General features: G+C 34.6%; 2 pseudogenes; both read left to right on the top strand.

The window, feature by feature from the left end:
- The first annotated feature begins 9,599 nt into the window (after window positions 1–9,599).
- Window positions 9,600–10,252, top strand: LOC143618438 (dehydration-responsive element-binding protein 3 pseudogene; annotated as a pseudogene).
- A 5,871-nt stretch (window positions 10,253–16,123) lies between these two features.
- On the top strand, window positions 16,124–17,344 carry LOC143618437 (early nodulin-like protein 7 pseudogene; annotated as a pseudogene).
- The last annotated feature ends 5,963 nt before the right edge of the window (window positions 17,345–23,307 follow it).

Below are 23,307 nucleotides of genomic sequence, written 5' to 3'. Positions count from 1 at the left end.
GATCTTTTCTATCTACTCGTTAATCTATTCCTCCCTTTACCATCAGTACCCTATTAATAATTTCCTTACCACAAACAACAACATATCCTTCATACCGGATCTAATTCATTACGACTACTATTCATGTTTAGTTTATAACTAATACTTGTAGTCACAATAGTATCCGGTGGAACATTATCACTCTTAGTAATAACACTAAGAATTGAAATATTCATAATCATGTGATTGCTCGATCTATAAGTCTGCGATCACATTTGCATCAACACTAGCAGTGATCTGTGATACGACATTCGGTATCATCACCTGCTATCTTTGAGCAATCAACCGAATCATATCAATCTCCATCATTGAAGTTACTCTTTTTATGTCATTCTGCCGTACTCATCCCGTACGCAGTAATCAATATTAATCTCACCGTTTAACTCGTTACCAGCTCAATCATAACAACTGGTATACATACACACCAAATATTATCATATATATTACACATACCAGTATCTAGTATATATATGTCCCACAAATATGATCTCACATGGACTTAACCTGAAGTCGGTTAACGTTCAAATATGTTTCATAAACCTTGTCATCAACCGACATATAGATATTTCTCAACAAGGTTAATGTTTAATATACTTGATTTCAATATCCTTCTGCATGTCAGCATAACCGATACATGCTCACCGTGAGCACCAAACGATTACGTACCACGGAGTTATAATATCCGTGTCTATTCGTATTTCCGGTATACGCGGTATACCACCTACGAACGAATAACCAATTATGCTATAATGATTCCAACACCTCTTTGTGTATAGGTAATCATTCTATTCGAGTATACATGGGTATAGGCATCTAACGGATGTAAGGATAACATAGGGAGTTGCAAGGTTCAAGGTAATTGTGCAACATGGTTTGCCCTCAAATATTATCAATTACTATTATGGAAAACTCTATCACTTGCTCAGTCAATGTCCTCAGACGTTCTAGGTTCGCTAAAATCGGTGATTCTCGATCTGGAGGTGGTATGACTCATATGCTTGAGAGTGAGAAACACATATATATATATAGAAATATATATATCCTTATCTGCTCATTTATTATCAATTTTTTTTTTTTGATGGAATAAGAACGGGTTCAGGTACAGGTTCGTCCGTACATGAGGGTCGTGGTTCGGGTGAACATAGGGGGTTATTAGGATATACGGTACCGGTGTTGGTAGGGTAAGGAACTTATCAACTTTGGTTGGGAGTGACGGTTACTAGATATTTCTGGTTAGTGTCAAACGGGATATCTAACTTGGTACTATCATAACTATGACCCGATAAGTCAGACTCATCATCAACCGATGCTCTTAGAAATTTCAGCATCCTTGGTACTTTTATTATTTCATCCCCCGGTTCCTTATCCGGGTCCCATTTCTCAATACATGTACCCACAAGATATGTACATATATATATATACACATTAGCACGTATAAATAATATTATATACTTTACACATATGTTGCCATTTTTACCTATTAATGTACCCCGTGACTTCCCCTGAATTCCCTCGTGCGGACAAGTCTGTTATTATGTTCCGGACCATAACAACTCACTTGTCCATCCAAGTTCATCCAGACCTCGTCACTATAAATTATTAGTTGATATTCAGATCCTATAATACTTAAGCTACTGGTTATATTTTAGGTATCTTTTAAAGACATCCTAATTCTTTTATAACCAATGGCTCTGATACCAAGTTCTGTAACACCCCGTAACCGCAGCGGAAACGTAAACGGGATGCGACAGACACCTCTGATATCAACCACATTGTTTATAAAGAAAACTGAATGCATTAATATACTTCAAAATTTCATTATCTCGTATTTCATTACCGTTTAGGTGATACACACATCATACAATATGATACATAATTCTATCTGTTATAATGTTTCCTAACATCCCGCACGCAAATCTTACACACATCAAGCACTTAGCACGTAAGCAATCACTTCATCTTAATTGTACCTGAAAAGCATGTGAGAAAACGGGTCAACTACGAATAGTTGGTGAGTTTCACAATTTTAGTAAACCATGATAAATCCATATCATAATATAATATTATCTGGGGACACTGTTAACCCAGTACTGTACTCACTCCGGGGGCAATGTTAACCCGGAAACACTTCCAAAGACATCTGGGGACACTGTTAACCCAGTCCTGTACCCATTCCGTACGATTCCCGTACAATCAAATATTTATAAACACACGCAAGTCCATGCGTTCAGTATGTACTTAAACATTTTAATAGAAACATGCTTCCGCCCCGGGAAAATATTTGAAAACAATTCAGAAAAAGGGGCTCGTGAAACTCACCTTAGCACATGCAAGCAGGTAACAACAATCATTATCAATTAACGCGTCCAATCTGTAATATGATCCCTAAGATCGTTATTATACACTTATTGTTTATATAATCTTTTAACCGTATCGACTGGTACATCTGGGGACACTGTTAACCCAGCACTGTACCCGTTCTGGGGGCAAGGTTAACCCAGAAACACTTCTCCGGACTCAGATTGTGATGTCGTTTAGAGTTCCATGGTCACAACTACTATTAGTCGTTTTTCTCGTTTTGCGTGCCTAGCACGGTTATCCGTTTTTATGTTTCAAAAATGAGTTTGGTCACACACGACCCGAAAATAGTGGTTGACTGATGATTTAATTAAAGATGTGAAATTATAGCTCGGTTTAGACCTCCCGATTGGCCTCGGGACCCGTTTCCGTCTTTGGCGTACCGGAAACTGTTAAAATAGGTTAAAATTACTCAAATCATCCGAATTATTTTCGGATGATTTATTTTTACTTGTCTAACTCATTTATATGAAAATAGTTCATTTTTAGGGTTTTTATACACCATTCAGCTCGCTTAAGCGAACTTCACCGGTTTACGCGTTTTAACTTTAAAAGTTTGATAATTAGCACAAATAATTATCCGATTACTCTCGGATCTTGAAATTTTGCACAAATCACTTTTTAACAGTGGAGAATTTTATAAAAATATTTCCAGAATTAATTCTTATATTTAAAATTTATTTATCTATTTTTAAACACCATTTAAACACTAAATATGTCGTAAATACCAAACGATCTTAGAAAAATCCCAAATTTTTCCTGGATGTCCCCTGCCATCCACATAGTCCCCTGTAATTTTTCCAGAACCAAAATCTTCTTTTACATGCCATTTTTACTAAAACCGAGCTATAATTTCACCAAATATTCATCCTTTATCCAAAAATTACCAAAAATTCACAGAACTCATATTTTCATGTGTTTAACACCTCTGTAAAATTTCATGACCTAACTCTAAACGACCAACAATCTGTCCAAAAACACATACACCGACATAAACCGAATATACCTTTCGTTTTCCGCCACTACAAGCTACAAACTCGTCTTTACGCCTTATCTACCACTAAACACAGAGCCTACAAACAACATACCACAATACCAAGCAAGTTACACTCACGATCAAGCCATTTCTTTCATGGTTTCGGTTATGATTCAAAAACAAAGATTTAAACCGTAAAAATTCGGTTTTGGTTCGTTTAACTCCTTTCTTGGACCAAGATCCCTTGTATAACCCGTATACATCACTTGATCATGCAAGAATCGGTTTTCATCTTTGAAACCTCATTTTCTTGCAAACAAACTCAAGAAACGAAGATGAACACGTATATAACACGATTTTTACCTCGGTTTTCTTGCTCAATTTCCGGATTTTTGGATGTTAAAGTTGAGAGAGATGAAGGATTGTTGAATGGATGATGAGAAAAAGAAAATAAAAATGGGATTGTGGACTTAAGGTCCGATCGGAATTTTGGATGGGTGGGGTGGGACCCACAACTTCATTTTAAGCCACATATTTGGATTATCGTAATCCGGATAATGTTTTGGATAATCTGGTTCAGTTCGTTTTTCGGTTAAACGTTTAATTCGGCTTAAAACGAAGCTAAAACGGTCGTTTTTCGGCTTAAAAAATGAAATATATATAAAACCGATTTAAAAACTTAAACCATGACATTTATTAACTTAAAACATCATAGTATTAATAATTGTGCATTTTTTTCGGCTTGATCGATCGTCTCTTGCTCGGTTTGGTATTAAAGGTTTCGTTTAACGTACCGACATACTATTAAATCGAAATCCTTTTTCTGTGCTTTAATCCACTTATCCCGAAGCTTTAATACTTCGTAACATCACTAAATATCATATATCTCGTCTATAATTGAACCCTAGATTCGTTAGGGTTTCAATAACTATCGATCGATTGATCGCATATTCAATACGATGAATTATATATTCACGTGCAATCCATACAGTGAACCCTGTATTCTCGTATAATTACTATGGTAATTCATGTACCCGACATTAAATATGACGTAACTACAGTCTACCGGTTAGGGTATACCTGGTTTCGTCGGAATCGTTACAGTTATGTTTGAAACCTTTGATACATAAATGTCTTAGGTATGATCGTAAGTAACAAAAAAATAATACACATTTTGTATACAAGTGTTAGACAAAAAACTAGATAGAGGGCATAAAAAAATAAAAATAAAAATAAAAATGAAATGCATAAATGGGGCATTGAAAAACAAATCTTCACAATAAACAAATTAATTTATGGCCACTTTTAGATCGGTATTCAACGGAAGATCTACAAAACAAACTAATAAGAATATGTCTAAAAATTAAGACATATTAGTTTCTTTTACATGAAGGTTCTTTATAAACCTTCAATGCACCAAACTTCATGAAAAGTGACATATTTTTATATTTGAGGACTCAAATTACTATTAGAATCATCAAGAGGATTCTATTAGAATCAGATGCATGTTCCCCTCCTAAGCAGAAGGATATCCAATTGCAATTAAAGAAAAGGCAAGCAGCTGCAGGGACTCGAACACAGATGAGCATGCTGGCAACACAACAACTCTATCAACAGACTAACCAACGAAGTGCAACAAGAAACAGGGAACAAATAATATATATTCCAAATATAAATTATTTTAAATGGAGGCTTAAAGTCCTAACTTTAGTCCTTAAGCCTATTGGGCCGACCCTGAAACTTAGGGGTCTTTTGATTTATAGAATTTTTGTGTAGGAATTGGAAAGCTTCAAATGAATTGGAATTGGAATTTGAAGAAGTTTATTTTATTCCAGTGAAAACTTATGACTTGTTTGGTTGGTAACTTATTAAATGAATTGGAATTTAATAAAAATGCAATCACTAAGGGTCTGTCTGATTAGAGATAATGAAATAAAGAGAGAATAGAATGAGAGAAGGAATGAAATGGATAAAGGAATGAATTCGATCATTGCCATTCATATGTCTTGTTTAATTAACATATGATAATAAAATGAATTATTACTTTGTGTTGTCTAATATTCAAAAATATTGTATGAATGAAATATATATAATAAAAGCAGGGTCTTCTCTCGCACAAACAATCTAATGTATAATTAATGTGAATCTAATATTGTAGCGGTTTACTACCCGTATGATACAACACCCAATACGTTTTGAGATGTTGTTTGTACGCTATATAAAATATAAAAAACTTAATATTACTTTTTTCTTAACACATCATATATATATATAATCGAGAGAGAAAAATATGGAATACAATAATACACTAACGTACAGTAGGTACGTGAATACCCTATATTTACGAAATCGATCCATGAAATCACATCCCAACATCTTGGAATAATACATATCCAATTAATCATTGGTTCACCGAAAAAAAGTTTTGGATTGTTAATCGATCATATTTTTACTTTTTTTTACGAAAATCGTTTTTGAGCGTTTTAGTTATTGGCTGAGCGTTTTAGAAATTTTTTCCTTTGAGCGTTTTTGTTTTTGTCTTTGAGCGTCTCGCGTACCTATACGTTAAACAATAATTGTACAGTAACCTCACCATATATATATATAAGAACTTGATGAAAAGGGGAGGAATATTTTAAGAACTTGATGAGTTGTAAGAAATTTAAGAACTCAATTTTAAACTACACATTTAATTAAATAAGTTAGAATATGTGGTTGAGATTAACTTTGATTAACAAATGAATCATGAGAGATGTAACATCTGGCCCCTTGCACCACCAATATTGTCCGCTCTACCCACGAAAAGCTCACGGATTTGTTTTTGGTTGCCCAAAACGCGTTGGTGATTGAAGAGGCAGGATATTACTTATGAACCAGTGATCTCTCTTGTCCATGGCCGATGTGGGATAGCCTAAGAGTGGGACAATGTTATGTTTGCCAAGAGTGTTACAGACAACCCCCCTTTGGACTCATCGTCCTCGATAAGGCGTGTCCCAACATCCCGAACGGCACAAGAGTGGCTTTGATACCAACTGTAACATCCGGCCCCTCGCACCACCAATATTGTCCGCTCTGATACCAATCTGTCACACCCCAACCTATGACGGAAATGCCAGGGCGTGAACTGATTGTCACAGCTCACAAGGTTACTATCATGAAATTGTAAAGCGACAATATCTAATTAATTTATTTATTATCAAACAACATTCATGTACAACAAAAATAAAGAAAACTACAAATACAAAACCAACTATTCTTGTATATGTTTTATCCTAAAGTCATCTCTATATGAGCTTCAGTTAGATAAGCAATCCAAATCTATAACCTGCAAATGCGTACAAAATATATATTTGTCAACAACACATGTTAAGTGGGTAGATCACCAGTTTTGACACAAACAAAAATGGTATCATATATAATGATATAAGTGAATAAAAATAGGCAAAACTGTTATCTGTGAGTATAAACAATTAAACCATAGCACATACATAAACAATCAACCATAAAGAAAGGGCTAAACCGTTGTCATGCGAATGGGCATTGGTTACCAAAAAATGAGGTGTCGGTGAAACCATTGCCAATGCGATCGGGCTCCGGCCACTACGACGGTCGTATGATCATACTATAATGAGATTATGTTGGACCTCTCCGAATGCGATTCAAATAAGCAAGTAAGCAAATAGCAAGTACAGACAATCATTCAATTACACAACACAAAGATCACAGCTTGCGTTTGAGAAATAATAAGATAAATGGTACGCAAGTGTCCCCAAAACGTTTGAAAACAAGTAAAATAGGTGAGTGATTACTCACCTGAGTAGGTGCACAAAAATACGAGTGAGGATGTGAGAATGATTGAACCATTCGGGATTTACCGTCGAGGATTCCTAGTTTAAATATAATAATATCATGAGTTCAATTATAAACGATATAACATGTATAATGAGTTAAGATTTCGATGTGGTTAAGTTATGTTTGGGATTAGAATGTTTATTGAACGGTTGATCGATCTCTACGGTTAATGTTATTGTGAAATTGTGATTATTGTTATCATTTGTCTATATAATGCTATTAGTTTCATTATTTATAAAAACCACTATTAATTATTCTTGATAAAGTATATACTTAATTACTTAAATAACTTAAACAACTAAGATATAAAATATTCTTATAAAATAATAATATTTAAATAAATAAAGTAATTATAATAATGTGTAGATAAATAAATATTATGTAGTAAGATTTAAATAAATATTTTGTTTAAAACTTTTAAGGAACATCTATTTATTACATTTATTAGATAATATATATATATATATAAATATATGATAAATATAACAAGTTTATAAAGACGTTAAATGAAAATGAAACGTGAATCAAAGTGTCAGGTTTTAATAAAATAGCGTAATATAATATTATTAGTAGAAATATACTTATAATATACTTACTTATATACACAAAAACACACACACACACACATACATATATAATCAAAAATATTTGTTTACGTGGTATTACATATACGTATAACTAAATACACATATACGTTCATACACGGACGAGAAACATAAGTAGTATAGTCGGTTTTTAATAAGATAATTTATTTAATAATAATGATAATTATTATATTTAATAAAATGGTTTAAAAAGATAAATCTAAAAAAAACACTAAAATATCGGGAGTAGGGGTCTAACTCGTGACCTCTGCCCTAATAACCAAGGGTATTTACCAGCTGGGCTCACCAACAATATGCAACAAGGATCCGATTTGATTAATTATAAACAAAACCTATTTAAACAAAAATCAAGAACAAACCCTAACAATTTCAATTGATTGAATCCGTGTATAATTAATCAAAACAACTTAGGGCTTTTGATCTACATGTTCTCGCGATCATAACCATATATTTAATTACCTCTATCGACGATCGGAAGAGGGTTAAACTGACGTTACAGTGGCCGGCCCTATTTCGATCAAGAACTGGTACAAAACGATAATGATAATATAATTGCTTGTAGGCGCTTGTTAGGCGCTGGTATATGGATGATCTACGCATAATTAATTGAAATATTATGATCAATTTCGTGTATAAGGGTTACACGATTTGTCGGTTTGGTTAAAGATAGAAACGCGAATAAGAATTGATTAATTAGCCATGTTTAGAGTGTCGGTAAGCCAGAAAAGGAATGATTAATACGCGTTTTGATTCAATTTCCATACTTGTGGCGAGAATTGAGGTGCAAGATACGATCTGGTTAAATGGGTCGCGGGTTTGGGTTATGGATATCCAGGTTGATTGATGGGTATATGGGTTGGATGGTTATAATTAACAGATATTGCAGTTTAGTCCTTGTAGATTAGGGAGGGGAACATTTAGGGGTAAAAGTTTAGTGTAGGGTTAAAAGACGTATATGTTTCAAAGTAGCTTATATATATTATATTAAATTAAATAAAATATTAATTCAAAAAGTCCGAGTTGTTACAAGAGAGAATAAAGATTTTTGTTGATTACATAAGTTTAAACTTTAATTACACGTGTGTAAAAAGTCGATTCGGTGTATAAAAAATTACGGTAATTTTTTGTACATTACTTACACTTACGTATTACACATGTGTAAAAAAATTTCAAAAAAAAAAGTTGTTACGTTGAGTTCTTTCGAGCTCTTAAAACTTTAAGCGGTTCTTAAAATAAATCAATCACACCTTATAAGACTAGTCACTATGGTGAGGGGCTTCGAAGCCACTCCACCGTGACACGTCACCGCCACGTAAGCAACAGGGGGCATCGAAGCCCGCCTCGCTATGGTTTAATGCCCTCAAAGGCGCCCCTATATATATATATATATATATATATATATGCATATGTATGTATGTGTGTGTGAGAGGGGGACCCACATTCACCATCAACCGCGCCGGCCGTTGGAACCACCCAACCTTCGGCGCCCTTGGTTGGACCGCACCCCACGGCTGTGTTCGACGTCCAACGGCGCCCGCCACATCAGCCAACGGAGCCCTAGTCTAATACTCTTAAATTTACTATCATTTTATATCATTTTCCATAAATATATTCAAACGATACTCTCAAGAAGCTAGGAGAAAGGGCACCACTACTTACCACAACACTAAATTAGTGAACATTACGTACAATCATGCAACACTTTTCTACTACTACTTAAGAGCCTACATATAACCTTTGTTTTAAGCCTCCTTAACGGACAAACATCAATGGCACCCACCGATCTTTCTTCTTCTTCTTCCTCCTCCCCCGCCGCACCCGCGTCTCCTAAGATCAACAAAAGATCACATCCACAAGACCATGCAAGTGACATTAAGCACTCAGTGTACCGAGGAGTCCGAAGGCGTAGATGGGGCAAATGGGTGTCCGAGATTCGACAACCTAGACAAAAAACACGTATTTGGTTAGGCAGTTTTCCAACACCCGAGATGGCGGCTAGAGCTCATGATGTTGCCGCGTTATCTATCAAAGGTAACGCGGCTGTTCTAAACTTCCCGCAGCTTAAAGACAGTTTACCTCGACCGGCTTCTTGTTCTCCACGTGATGTTCAAGAAGCGGTCGCTAAAGCGGCCGCCATGCAAGAGTTTATCTTGCCAGAAAATAATATGGTGCCTCCGTTGATATTAAATGGTGAGTCTATTAAGTCTCCGGATAATGTTTGCAATAATATTTATGTGAAATCATTAAGCTTCCCAGTTTAGATGGGTGGTGTGAGTCGTCGTTTTCAGAAGAGTTTATGGTGGACACGACGGATAAGTGGATGTATCCGTCGTGGATGGTGGCGGATTCAGAAAATTTTCTAGGATCCATGTCAGACCAGACGTTGGATGATTCGAATAATATTAACAAGCCCGAGTTTTGAGCCAGGGATTGTTTATATATGTGATTAGCTAGACTGTTTTAAGAAAATAAAGTTGCTATAATAATAATGTTAACTTGTATAATGAAACATTAGTGTCACACTAATGAGGCACTACTTACCTGGTACACGGTCGTACAATGTTGTAATATCATATATAGGATTGTACGACACGTGAAAATGATCATATAAGTCATATGAGAGCTCATACAAGGTGGTGTACGTTTATAAAACCAAATCTTATTTATTTATTCTAGTTATAAGTCTGGCTGAAACATGATTTTAGAAATAAGAAATTAACTAACCAAACCATGGATAAATCCAAGTAAACTTTTCTTAAATCCAAGCGATCTTTTTTCGTAAGCGTTTTCCCCTTATCCAATCGGGGGATCGAATTGATTATAAAAGCATGTGTTTAATTAGTCTATATGATAAGCTAAACAAATCGTACAGTACGTATGATATGTTTAGCTTATATATATTGTTAAGCCATGTTTTGTTTATTAGTCTTTTATATTATTTAGAACTATTCACCATGCAAATTTGCTAGCTTACGATTTCGTTAATGTATGTTTTGACCAAGACCATGTACACCTATATTATAAGGTAAAGTATGCACATACTAGAAACAACATATTGCAAAATCTTATTAACAACTCACCAACTCTCTCTTTCTTTCCTATTCCAGTAATAATCAACACCCACAAGATCCAAAATCTCGGTTTCTTACTAATGATTTCCGCTACCTAGTAAGTGAGATTGTTTAAGAACTAGTTGTTTGATCCATTTAATTATTGTATGGTAATTGTTAACTATTGTCCTCAAAACACTAATAAGTAATAATTTCCCCTTTAAATACATATTAATTAGTACGTAGATCCTCCTACCAGAAAAAGTAATTACAAAATACACACGTGTCACTATCATGCTACATATGGCATAGATTCGATTCGAGGTCCCTAGCTTGATGTCGAAAACGTACAGCATCGTATGTAAGGAATGTTTTCACAACCGATATGATGATGTTCGGAGAAATATGTTACCACCTGCTCAAAAACATTAAATATGATTTCCCAAACTAAAACATGTGACAAAGATATGAAGTTGTCAATGATGTATTAATTTACCGGGTGTACGTAACATTGTAACCAAACAATATATGTGTTCAGAAAGCTTAATCTAATGAGAACCACTATGGTAATTAGTCTTAAACCATCATTACCTTCTCTATCACCACACGTTCGTTGAAAATCATGAAAAGTAGTAGGGACATAGTGCTTAGCTCCAAAGGTGCGTAGTTATCGGCTTCTAGTCTCAAAGGGGGCCTAAGTATATCGGCGTTTAGGCTCAAAGGACGTTTGTTGAATGCATGTCTTTTTAGGTTGGATAGGGCGTTGTGCTTAGCTCTAGAGTGCCAGAATATCATCGTCTTATAAGCAGAGTCGGCTACAGTCTAGTATGTAGCTTATTCTGGAGACGTGTTAGAAAAAGGTCAAACACGTCACCCTTCCATGGTGTTCCATGCCAACCCAAATGGTGTCTAAAGGAGCCTAACCATATGTCTCAATGCTATTGACCTATTTTCTTCATCGACTAGTTTTGAAAAGTGAAAATTTCATGGCTATTTTGGATTTTTTTTTTCCGAAAAGCCTATTTAAGATATTTTCCCTAAGAAGATACATGTCCTACGAGTGGAGCCCTAGGAGATCAATCAACAGACATGAAGTTACGAAACATGTGTTTAAATTTAAAGGATAGAAGTAGAACCAAAATTGGCCACAAAAGATCAATCAACTCCTACATACTCTTGTATGCGATACGAATGGTATCAAGCCGTGTAAAAACGATGTTCCTAATGGTATCAACCACCAAAAGACCTTTAGCCTAATGGTATCAAGCCGTGTAAAAACGATGTTCCTCCCATGAGGTAGGAGTTTGATTCCATTGTGATCAATAATATAGATTTAGAATTATGATTACGGTATGTTAAGAAAACGCTTCCTAGTTATATGTTGTATGTTTAATAATAGTTATAAAACTAATTATATGTTGTAGCACTAAGCCCCATGCACACCCTTTCACACTCATGGTTTATGAAGCACTTGGTACTTTTCAACAAATTAATACACCGATAATGGAATCTGCATTGCTGCAAAATTTGTATCTTGCTTTTCTTTGACGGTTATTCTAATTTGTGAGTGTTTGAATTTGCGTGGGTCACATTCACATTTAATATTGATGGTACGTGTGACTATTTTACTGTTTTTAATGGTTAATATATCTCCTTTACGTGTGTCACCTTTACGTGTGAGTTTGTATGGACCCATTCACTAACAAAATATAACTTTTACAAAAATAAAATGGACAATAAAGGTGTGATCTTTTTGTTCATCGACTTTAGCAGCAAAGCGTAAAAGAGTGCACTACAATAACACCTGCCTGTAAAGTTGTGAAACATTTGTCATGGAGGTGGCGGTGATCGGTGCGGCGGTTGTGGTACATATAAACAACTTGCGAAATTACATGAACATGCAAATATGTAATTCACTTTGCGATTTTATACATCCCAATACGTTGCAACGAGAAACGAACTGATATCGTAACAAATTATAGAAGAAAATACTTGAAGTACTATACTTAGGAGTAAGGTTATCAATTAAAGCTATTTAGTTTAAGAAAGGTGAGAAGATGGATTGATTGATTGATTAATAACAATGTATATGACTATATGTAGACTTTTAATATTAACCTTCCAATTAGTTGTTAAAGGGGTAATCTTGTCAATTGTGTTTTTATTTAAAACAAAAAGTATAGCCGTTTCTTTTTAAATATTGGAAAATTGGTTTTAAATAATCCAAACTATGGCCTATTGGTAAATATCCATTCCAACTTTACACTTGCCTGCTGGCAGTACCAACTACTTATGCGTTTGTTTTTAACGGGCCGGGACTAACGGATGTTAACTCCGTTAGTCTTTGTCTGACGTGGCGATCCCAGCTGTCAAAAATCAGATTACGTGGACGTCTACGTGGCGGCTGACTGTGTATTTAAAATATATGTATATATAGAGAGATTCACTCCCCCCCTCTCTATCTCTCTTCATCTTCATCCACCCCACCTGTCACCGCCATTTGCACTGACCACCGCCATCGCACCACCTGCCACCATCAACCTCTCTTATCGCACCACAAGAGTTGTACCATAAAAACTTAACTTGTATACCACCAATCCCCATCTCCGGTAGAGAAATTGTCGGGAAAATCCAACCCTGCAACAAGGGTTTGGTTGTTTATGATTTAGAGCTTCAAAATCGTCCGGTTATGGTTGTTTATGATTTAGAGCTTCAAAATCGTCCGGTTAGGGTTTGGTGACCAAAACATGGAGATTTGGGTGTTTATGATTTGGAGCTTCAAAATCAGATTAGGGCTTATGAACATTGAATTGGGTCTTCAAAATCTGACTACAGCCTTGTGAAGGTTGAACTTCGGTCTTTGAAATCTGATTAGGGCTCCGTGAAGGTTGAATTAGGGTGCTCGGAAACTGGGTATGGGTGGTGGTGGCCGATTGTGATGGTTTTAGGGCAATAGTTGCTGGGGCCGGGAAACGAGGGGTGGTGGTGGTGGCTCGCCGGGAAACGAGGGGTGGTGGTGGGGTACTGGACCAAGAAGAAGAAGAAGAAGAATAATAATAATACACAGTCAGCCGCCACGTCGCGTTCCACGTAATCAAGTTTTTGCCAACTGGGATGGTCACGTCAGATAAAGACTAACGGAGTTAACATCCGTTAGTCGCGGCCCGTTAAAAACAAATGCACATGTAGTTGGTACTGCCAACATGCAAGTGTAAAGTTGGGATGAATATTTACCAATAGGCCATAATTAGGATTATTTAAAACCAATTTTCCTTAAACATTCCACGATTCTTCAAGATTTCATTCGCGCTTTCCACTCCTCGATAATTATTCGAACAAGTTGGTAGAGATTATCGATTAATTATTCGAAAAGATCATGGTGTATTGGGTAAGATGTGGTCTATAGTATCATGGTAAGTCGATGTGCCATATTTTGTTCGTTTTATATATTGATTTCAAGTAAATTTGAGTGACGATTGTGGTCTACATTGATTTCCAAGTTTTAGGGATGACAAATATCGTTCTATGGTGTTATAATTCTATCGTTCTATAGTGTTTTAGTTCTGGTATTTTATGATGCTTTAGTTCTATGGTAGAGAAACCAAACTATATAGAACTTCTCTATGGCCATTGAACGTACCTGTATCCACTAGAAAAACATCCTTCTCTTGATAAATATCCTCAGAGTCCACCTATAATCATAATCTAGTTGCTAATAAATGTTGATGATTTTAGTATTATCTAGCTTGTGTAATTTAGCATTTATTATTGATAAAAATGAGAAATCGTGTTCAAACGTCAAACACGTTTTGAGAAGTGTAGTTATGCGAGAATGATATGATTTTAAGCATAAAAGTCACCTCGAAGTTCAAGGGGCAATGCTCACTGCAAAGCGAGTATATATTCAGGGGGGAGCAGCGATTCTGGTAGCGGGGTTTTAAGGGCAACGTCCCTAACTGGAGTTGCTACAAACCTGCTTTACCGTGTTCTAGTAGATCGGGATCAACTTTGTTCTTAAGTATCAAAAATGAAGATGAGGAACAATTTTTTTCTTCAATATCAAACTCAATGTCAATATCAAAACGAAAGGCTAGTACCAAATTTGTTGCATGGTATCAAATTAATTTGTTAATCAATGGTATAATTATTCCGTTGCAAATGTGTTATACGTACCAAATTTGTGGCGTATTATACAACTGTCATAGTTTGCTTTTTAATTCTATAAACATTAATTAAAATTAAGTATTGCATAGTTCAATTATTGTTCTTTGTGCTACTAATTAATTATAATATATTGTCACATCGTATGCTTGGCTATGTATATATGGTCTTCGTTATTTTCATTGTTACTTGTTTACATTTAATTCCTATCATTAGTTTGTGTTCATCCACTAATTCAGCATTCAACCAGGACGTGTGTTCTACTGTTATCGTGGTGATTTTTGAACTTTTCATAAATTTAATTTGTAACTATTAACGAATATTATTATTTAAATCTTACGGAATTCATTACATATTTTCTTCTAATTTTCAAAAACACAATAAAAACTAAATTGACTAAAAAAGTATTATTTCATAGATAATAATGACAATATATATATATCAACTATGCATGTCTTATTAGAAGCATAACCAGACGTGTGCGACATATGACGTTAGTTTTGTAAAAAGTGTCGTGGTTGTAAAATGTTCTGTAACACCCGTTCAATCATTACATAATTATTATACTTTTAATATTTTAATATACATAAAAATATAAGTAAAAAATGAAAAACTTTTGATTGACCAACCATTCCCACCTCCGTTGTAAAAATAACAGGCGTAAAAGCAACGAGCCCGGCCAAAACAAAGAGGAAGGGCCGGGGCAGTCTGTGCCTCGTTTTGCCTCACAACAAAGCTCATGTACTCGAGTACGTATGGTCTTAGGATCAACTTAGCATAAACATGTTTTGTACTTATTTTTAATAATACAAAAAATTCTAAAACTCAACCGTTTTTACATATCGACAGTCAAAAGTCAAAACCTTAATCCGGTACGAGTCTCTTCACGTTCTCACGTTCAAACCCATGCACCATTATCTCCCTCCAAAACCCTACAATCTCTTATTATATATAACCACCATCATATCATTATCACCATCTAAACCGTTTTTCACAATCACTATAATTAACCTTTAATATTACAACCTCTTGCACTTGCAAATTACACAAGTATAATCATAATAATAATAATAATAATAATAATGTCTTCTTTCACTTGTTTAGCTCTTCTTGTTTTAGCATTTGTTACTGTCACCGCCGTTGCAAAAGAATACCAAGTTGGAGACACCGTGGGCTGGCGGATTCCGGCTACTAATGAAACTGAACTCTACACCACGTGGGCTTCACGACGGCGGTTTTACATTGGCGATTCTCTCCGTTAGTTTCACTCTCTTTATTGTTGTTATTATTATTATTATTATTACTATTATTATTGTTATTATTATTAATATTATTATTATTAATAAGATTGTTATTATTATTATTATTATTATTTTCATTATCTATGTGTTACAATTGTTATGTTGTGACATATAGATGATTATTATTATCAAATGAATTATAAAATGTTGATTACATTATTATCAACTTATCATCAACATAGTAATTGTTTAGAGTTAATGGTTTTTATGTTTTGTTTTCTTATTAATTAAATAAAGCATTTTTCATCATCATCATCATCATCATCATCATCATCATCATCATCATCATCATCATCATCATCATCATCATCATCATCATCATCATCATCATCATCATCATCATCATCATCATCACAAATGTTGGTTGTGACAAAGACATAAGTTTTATTATCAAATGTGTTATAACATGTTTATTATATTAGTTATTTTCAAGTTATGTATGTTTTACATTTAGTAATCAACTTTGGATTAAGTCAATGGATTTTACGTTTTTGTTTTTTTATTAAGTAAAACGCTTCTTATTATTTATATCATAATATTATTATTCTGGTTATTTTAATGTATTATTAATATATGCTATTGATCACTAATTTGTTTAACTGTTTTGATCTTTGTGTTATAGGGTTCCATTACAATATTGATTCTGTTGTTCTGGTTGACAAGTATGGCTTCTACCACTGTGATTCTACTCATCCGATATCGTACTTTAACGACGGGAACACCTTAGTTACTCTTGACAAAGTTGGCACGGTTTATTTCATTAGTGGGAACATGGAACGTTGTTATAAAGGAGAGAAGATGATGTTAAACGTGAGGAAACTGAGACAATTTCCACCATCTGTTGCTGATGCACCTTATAATCCGTATTACGGTATGGCACCGGCGCCTTCTCAGGTTTTTGGTGCGGGTACTTACGAGGATTCTGGTTTGTCTGTTGCGGTTTCTGCTTCGGTTATGGCTCATGTTGTTGCTTTAGCTGGTTTCGTGTTGAGCGTGGTGTAGTTTTAGTTTTTGTTTGGTGTTATTAGTTTTTAGTTGTGTTTTTGTTATGCATTGACGGTACCTTGAGGTTTTGATTGCTTTGTTTATGGTTACTAAGGTGTTATTGATTTGGATTTTTAATGATTTAATTGAGCAATTTGTTATTTGTTTTGTTTAATTTTTGTATGAACTTTGCTTTCACTTACATGAATATGTTTGATGAAACTCATTTTAATCAATCTTGTTAAATTTATCTAGTTCCAAGTATAAACTCAGTCTAATGAAATAAATATTGATCACTATAAACTTTATTTAATGTTTTAATAATATTTATAAAATAGATACTACTTCAAGAAAATTTGAAGTTGTTTTTGTTTAATAGTTTAAAACGTTTACTGATTAATTACAAAAATTATTACATAAAACTATGAATATCACCTAAAAGGCAAACAAGTGAACTTTAAGGTTTTGCTGTCATTGAACATATTAGTGGCAAGACTCAAAACAGACATTTTATAAGAACTTAAAAGAAGAATCAAAATGTATTAAGTTCTTCTGTTTATGTTACTTGTTGAGAATTTTAGTTCCTACTCTTTGAATAGATTGTATGGCTTTATGCATTACATTGTTGTGCCAAATGTTACTCAACTCTACAAAGTACTTTAACTCTGAAGTGTTGTCCCAAGAGATGTAATTCGATCGATCTTCAGCAAGCTATGATGATACCATGAAACGAAAATATAAATTGTTCATCTTTAAACACCCTTCTTAGCACATAATACACTGGGAAATACCAAATATTTAAAGTAACTAAGTAAGACTACAAGAATTCACAACATATAAAAGAAGTGCATAAAACCATTACCAAAGAGTGCTACCATTTCACTGTTTGATAAACTAAACTATGTCAAATAGCATAGAAACCTTTCTTTTGAAAACTATTAATAACTGGTTGCGAAATTAGCGGCCAAAATTGTTTCGGTTACAAATGTGGTCAGTAGTATTAAGAAACTGGAAATAAATAAAAACATAAATAATTTGGTTGCAAAAACAGCCACAACTTTACCAACCGGAATTGTTCAGTTGTAACATTAGCGACCCAAACAAATGTAGTTCGCAAAATTAGCAACCAACTTTTTTTGGTTGTTAATCGATAGCAAATGTAACAACCAAAAGTGTTCCATTTGCAAATATGGTCGGTAGTTATAATAAATTAAAAAAAATTAATTTGGTAAAAAAGAAAGTCGAAAATTTACCGACCGAAATTGTTTGGCTGCAAATATGGTCAGTTAAGTTCATAGCAATCAGATATGAATAGTCAAATGATGCTTAATTTGGATTAATGATGTTTAATTATGGTAATTAATGGTCAAGTGTGATCATTAATGGCCAACCGATAGTCAGTTAGGTTTAGGTTTAGAGGTGAACAAGCCGGTTTAAAACTGAAAATTGGTTTGAGTTGAAATTGGTTTGGTTTGGTCAACAAAAGTCAAAACTAGTTTATGATCAGTTTTGTTTCGGGTTGAAATCGGTTTCTTAACCAGGTTACGATTGATTTCGGCTCGGGTTTTGATCGGTTTTGGTTCCGGTTTTGTTTTAGTTTATCAATATTTCCCCCACGCAACGCGTCATAAAACTAGGGTTATAAACAAACCTAGACCAAGCTCAACAAAGCTCAAGCTTTGACTCAATAACTAAACGAACTTTATTTTAACCTTGGGCTCGAGCTCGAAAAAACTCAGCTCATTTTGAGCTTTTCATCAGTCTAAGCTCAGTTACTTTTGAGAAACTCAGCTGATTTACACCACTACCTAAACCATTAGTTAAAATATTTATTAATAGAAAATCAATATGTATATCATAAAATTATTTATGTGCTTTTATAATTTCAAATAACTTATTATTATTGGTAATTTTAAGGCTTATTATAATTAAAAATAACAACGGTTGTTTATAACTTTAGTCTTTCTTGGTGTTTTATTGTTCAACTGAGCTGCTCAGTATACATATCTTTTGGTTGCATTAGCTGTATGATTTTTTTTATTTAATATATCACAAGTTATAACAGGTTCGTTTATGAATATTTGACATATTTTGATTGTCCATTTTACACCTCCCACTAACCAAATATCTTGTATCCGTTTCTATTGTAGGTGTAACATGCTTATATTGGTATATATAGTTTGTCTTGTTAATTATATATTAACTCCAAATTCATGCTACATGCTGTGTTTTATATTTTTTTAATCTGATTTATTGTTTTCAATAGGAATACATACTATGTGGCTTCTATATAAGAAAGACAATATACCTTCAGAGTACGTACTACTCTCTACTGATGCAATTGTGAAGGCTTGTGAAGATTCATTGACAAATAGTTATTACTTATATATGAGCGGAGCAATGCACGTGACATGAAGAATTGATTGGAAAATCAAATTACCATGCATATCGAATGAAGACTTTAGCATTAGTAGTTATTTGTTTGTAAAAACTTAATATTGATCACGTACGTTTTTGTTTATGAATTTGCAGATTCTTTTATGTTTATATTTATGTATCTTATTTTGGATAGACTTAGCTTAAACTTGTTTAAGATTTATTGCGACAAAAAACTGGTTGCATTAGACGCCAAACATATGCGCAAAATCAATGGCAAAATAGTTTCGATTGCAATTTTGGTGGCTAATCTGTCGCAAATAGGATCGGTCACTAAATAATTCAGTTGCAGAATCAGTTGTAAAATTTATGGTCGCAAAACCGCCCATGAAAATTTCCGGTCTCAATATCGGTTGTTATATGTTCAGTCACAAAATCAGTCGCAAAAAGATTCGGTTGCTAAACTTGCAACTGAAACTTTAGTTGTAAAATCAGTTGCAACAACATTTTCGGTTGCAAAATTGGTCGCAAAATAAATCCCGACCAAGGTTTAACAGACCGTCTAAATTGGTCCCAAATTGATCGCAAAAGGGCATTTGCGACCGATTTGCGACAGAAACAGCTATGCCCCGTTTTCTAGTAATCGTTTTCTAGTAGTGATATAACATTTAAAATGATTTAAAGTTAGAACAAATGTAATGTTCAAGTCGTTCAAGCATATTGTGTATAAGTAAATAATGCATTTAGAGATTGGTTAAAAGAAAAGTTTGAATTTCTTTCTTTAATTGGACCCAACACACGTCTTTGGACACTATCTTTGTCCGAACCTCACCACCAACACCATCCTTATGGCAAGCAAAGCCCCATATAAGCCAGGGTGGGGCGCCTGACAATATTAGACACGATCTCAAACATGACCCGAACACAAAACAAAAATAATCAAGTTTTGGCCAATATAACCCATTTATAAGAACAAGACGTATCGAGGTTGACACATTATTAAACGGGTTATGTTTGAATTAACTCGTTACTAGTCTAAAAGCCTGGTTGGTCCATGAGGCCGTTTCCTTTTAATAATATCACAACAAAAAACTTACATATATTAATTTGTTTTCTATAGTATTATTTTAATAATCCTTGAATGTAAGAAAGATAAATTCAAAATCCATAACTCTATATATCCCAAAATCGGTGGAGCAGATACCCATCAACTTGTTTCACACTTTAGATAATTAACTAGTTAATGCTTTTCACATAAATAAAAGATATGGTCGTGTTTAAGCCCAAAAACTTGACTCTTGATTATTTTGTGTGTGTGTGAGTGTGTGTGTGTGTGAGAGAGAGAGAGAGAGAGAGAGAGAGAGAGAGAGATTCATGCCTGGTGGAAACCTTCCATTTGAGCAAGATGTGGAACGGTGGTACCGAATTTGTCGGGTTGGTAAAACAAATATGCACCCTTAAGAATACCATCTACAACTTTGAAGGCATCAAAGTGTTTGAATCTTATGGTTAGATGGAACACGTTCTCTCCATGTTTGGATAAACATAGTAAGGAGAAAGGAGCCACGAATGCATGCATGTTACCTGTTTGACCTTTCTCCACAGAGACATGGAGACAAGCTGCTTCATCAGGGATGTCCAACAACCAACTGGTGTGAATCAAGAGGAAATTAACAATGTTAACATGCCCGTAACAACAAGCCAAATATAGGGCACTTTGATTCTCACAGTTAAGCTTGCTAGCCACCCACTGGTTCTTCTCAATAAGTAATCTAACCACCTTCTCATGTCCTGCGCGACACGCTTCATGCATTGGTGTCTCTGAGTTAGCGTTCTCAGCAGCCACCATTTCTGGCCTCAATTCCAGAATAAGAGACACCATTTCGGCATTCCCAAGTTTTTAAACGAGGTGTAACACCGTTGTGTTTCCGATTCTTTGTTCAAGCACTTGTTCGTCTTGTTTGACTATATCCCTAATGGTAACCGTGTTGTTTTCCACGATTGCCTTGGTAACCATCCACTCCATAACAGCCATCGATTTATGCCTCTTAAGCGACAGATAGACGTACAATTAGCTTTTATAGTTGAGCAGGGACACTTAATTTCGTGAATGTAAACTTCTTGGAGATTTACTAAGAGTTTATCTTCTTAATTTCTTATAATCAAATGATGTAACAAGTCGTCGTCGAAACAATTGTTTGTCCCTCTCTAGAAGCTATATTAATAATACAATTGTTATATCAACACACCAGCCCACATCTGCTCAAGATCAAATGTCGTATTATAGGGGTTACTGTTGGCCAGGCGGATCAAACAATCAGATCAAATGAGCTTATCAAACAAACGAACATGAGATATTGTGGTAACGACCCTCGACTCTTTTAATATAATCAAACGAACATACCAAACGAACTTCACGAACTTATCAAACGTACATGGAGATGAGACTCCTTGACTCTCTCCTGTCTCTCTCTCAACTCTCTCTTGACTCTCACCAATAAAACTAATAAACTAAACCCTATTTATAGACTCACTAAACTTGCTCTCAAAGACATACATTTCCTAAACCTACTACAATTCAAATAACTAAATTATAACTTAACAAAATAAACCTTTAACTTTACTAATAATTCAAGATTAATCCTTCATTCACCCCCTTAATCTTGAATTTGTACCACCAAGGTCTTGAATTCCTCGTATCACTCTCAGCTCTTCAATTTTAATCATTGGTTCATCTTTACCCTTTCTTTTCAGTTGTTTGTAACAAACCTGTTTAACAAGTTCTTCACATTCATCATTCATACCATCCACATTGATCTCACATACCACTTCATTCTCCACGTTCTTCTTTCTCACTTTTCTTTTCTTTCTTTGCTCAACAAAACTTGCAGATGGGTTATTCATTCCTTCTTTATGAGACCCTGTTGGACCTTCCATTCTGGCAATTCTTCTCAACCTTTCATTCGGTTCTGACTTTTCATCAACAAATGCTCGATTGTTGACTTTCACACACGCTTCTAAATCTACAGACCTGTTAGCTGCACCATCCCTTTCATTCATTACAATATCCTTCCTCTTATCATCATCAGTAGCAGATTTCTTGCTTCCTTTCTGCTCACTTATCTTATCAATTTTCTCATTTTCAAGGTTGTTTGAGTCATAAAAACATACCTTAAGATTCTCCGTCTTCTCTTCTTCTTCTTCTGAAGAAATTCTTTCTTTTTCTTCATTCAACCTTTCTTTACCTTCACTTCTCAAAACAACTTGCAAAAGCTTCTTCTATCTCTGCAGCTTCCAGAGCATCTTTCTTACGTGCTTGTTCTTCTTGAACAATAGCATCCAGTCTTTCCTTCTCAACGATCTTATCCAATATTTCTTTCTCAGTGGCTTCTTGAGCTGCTTTTTCATCTACTTTTCGTACATAATCAATTCCAAGAAATTGAATCTTCAAAACACGCTATGCTTCCTTAGCATTCATGAGCATGCCAACTTGTACTAAGATGTCTTCCGGTAGGGTTTGACATATGAACCCCAACGCTGTGTACATCTTCCTTTCATCTACAACTACACCGACTGTAGGTTCAATAACTTCCCAAAAGCCATAG

Source organism: Bidens hawaiensis, unplaced genomic scaffold (genome assembly GCF_021521415.1).
Source record: "Bidens hawaiensis isolate Kalapana, Puna unplaced genomic scaffold, B.hawaiensis_p1.1 tig00075524_1, whole genome shotgun sequence".
NCBI classification, from domain to species: Eukaryota; Viridiplantae; Streptophyta; class Magnoliopsida; order Asterales; family Asteraceae; genus Bidens; species Bidens hawaiensis.
The sequence above is the reverse complement of the archived record's forward strand: the minus strand, read 5'-3'. Positions and strand labels throughout refer to the sequence as shown.